The following is a 2665-nucleotide window of genomic DNA, read 5'->3' as shown; positions in this document are numbered from 1 at the left end:
GAAAGTAAAATCTCAGCGACTCGCAGACTGAAAATAGTATGTGCAAATGATTTGATATATTAATGTGATTAGAACGCATGGAAAATACGCAGACATTATGCATATATGAACTTATATGACTGTGCCATTGTTAACAATAAGATACAAGTCGTGAACAAAAAAGTTAACGATTATACTGTTAATCACTTTGTTGGTGTGCGCTGGGGTGTGCATAGTCCTTTTGTGTAGTCTCAGGTGTTGCTGGAGGCTGTTGTGGGCTGCTGAACAAAGGAGTCATCTACTTCAGATCATTGATGCAGAAAGGACAATAACTGTTTACATGATGACTCATGTGACCTCATTTAGGTAAATGACGTATTACATGGTTATGACGTAGGACTTGTAATAACAATTTTTTTTTTTAAACCACGATAAAAAACAACAACAAAAAACAATTTAGACATATTCTGCTGAAGAAAGATTCGGAAGAGATCGTTGCAATACTACGTCAGCGGAAAAAAAAAGGCCAACGATTGTTTCATTCTTCTTGTTGGATGAGGCTTTCTGTGTAATTTATTTCATGCAGCCAAGACAATCTGGTTAAACTTAAGTAATGTTGTAAGGGTGTGCAACGTAGTCTGATCTATCCTGAGGTTTAATACCAGAAAAATGTTATCATCATTTATGTTGTGTTTCATATAGTTTGTATTCTGTTTCTGATAGCTGTGTTAATTGTATTCTGTTTCTGATAGCTGTGTTAATTGTTTATGTTTAATCTTGGTGTAAAATACTACTGCTGTTATATAATACCCTCCATGCCCCAAAAGGGGTGAAAGAATTTGATTCTTGATTCTTTGTGTGTGTGTGTGTGTGTGTCTGTGAGTGCGTGCGTGTGTTTGTGTGTGTGTGTGTATGTGTGTGCGTGCGTGCGTGCGTGTGTGTGCGTGCGTGCGCGTGTGTTTGTGTGTGTGTATGTGTTGGTGTGTGTGTGTCTGTGTGTGTGAAAGTGGTGTGGTGTGGTGTGGTGTGGTGGTGGTGGTGTGTGTGTGTGTTGTGTGTAAGTGGTGTGATGTGGTGTGGTGTGACGGTGGTGGTGGTGGTGGTGGTGTGTGTGTGTGTGTGTGTTGTGTTGTGTGTGTGTTGTATGTGTGTGTTGTTTGTTTGTGTAAGTATTGTGGTGTGGTGTGGTGAGGTGTGGTGGTGGTGGTGGTGGTGTGTGTGTGTGTGTGTGTCCTCCATGACCCTCTCGCTCTCCAAAACGTATCTCTATCATGTCACCCTTTTCTCTGTTTGTTGATAGTGTAAACATTCTTGCTTTACTCTCTTTTTTTCATTTCCACGTTTTTCTCGTTACACACACACACACATACACATGCGCGCGCACACACAAACATGTCTGTATTTTCTCTTTCCCTCCACCTCTCTCCCTTCCTCTCTCTCTCCACCCCCTCTCTTTCCTTCTTTCTCTCTCTCTCTTCCCTCCTCCTTCTCGCCCCCCTTCTCTCCCACATCCCTCTTTCCCCTTTCTCTCTGTCCCTCTCTTTCTCCCCTCCCTCTCTTTCCTCCCTCTCTTTCTGCCCCCCTCTTTCCCTCTCTCTGTCCTCTCTTTCTCCCCCTCCCTCTCTCTCTCCTTCCTCACTTTCTGCCCCCTGTCTTTCCCTCTTTCTCTCTCTCTGTCCCTCTTTTTCTCCCCCTCCCTCTCTCCCTTCCTCTCTTTCTGCCCCCCTCTCTTTCCCTCTCTCTCTCTCCCTCTCCCCCCCCTTCTCTCTCACACCCCTCTCTCTCCCCTAGTTTCTCTGTCTCTCTCTGTCCTTTTGTTTTTGCTTGTTAGTGTCCATTGTTGGTTCTCATAGTTCACAGTGGTTTCTTCCATTCCACCCCTTCTTTCATCAGTAATCCTTTTGCTGTTTCTCTGTCTGTCTGTCCATCCGTCCGTCTGTCTCTCTGTCCTTTTGTATTCCTTGTATTTGTCCTTTTTCTGTTCTCGTGGTTGTCTTTTCTCCCATTTTTTTTCTCCTTCTTTAAGTCGCCATCCTTGATCTGTGTGTGTGTGTGTGTGTGTGTGTGTGTGTGTGTGTGTGTGTTCTCTCTCTCCCTCTGTTCTCTTTTCCTTCCAGTGTCCATCTCTTTCGCTTTGTTCTTGTCCTCTCTTCCGGGCACCAGTTGCTATCTCTCTGTCTGCCTGCGTCTTTGTGTGTGTGTGTGTGTGTGTGTGTGTGTGTGTGTGTGTGTGTGTGTGTGTGGTGAAGGTTTCTGTTGTTCAGTGCTGGGGTCTTGTTTATATTTATACCAAACCTGTACAAAAACCTGTATAAAATTGTTGTTGTTGTTGCATGCAATTTCAGAGTATTGGGACAATTCCTAATATTCATAGGAATGTCAATGGAATGCTATTGTCAGCACGTCCCCCTTCCCTGAATCCCAATGCAATGATGCCTATGGCCTGAATGCAATAAAACATTCATTCATTCATTCATTCTCCTCCTTCCCCCCCCCCGCCCCCTGCCCCCCTCTCTTTCTTTGACTGCTGTCGTTTCTTTGCCCATCACGGCCAGACCGCCTGACGACCGAACAGGAGGCAGGACCTTCCCTTGCGCTCTGCAGAGGGTGTGTTGTAATGTACTTCATGACAATGTGTGTGTGTGTGTGTGTCTGCGTGTGTATGTGTGTCTTTGTGTGTGCGTGT

Source organism: Babylonia areolata, chromosome 7 (genome assembly GCF_041734735.1).
Source record: "Babylonia areolata isolate BAREFJ2019XMU chromosome 7, ASM4173473v1, whole genome shotgun sequence".
In the NCBI taxonomy this organism is placed as follows: domain Eukaryota; kingdom Metazoa; phylum Mollusca; class Gastropoda; order Neogastropoda; family Buccinidae; genus Babylonia; species Babylonia areolata.
Note: the sequence above shows the minus strand (reverse complement) of the source record.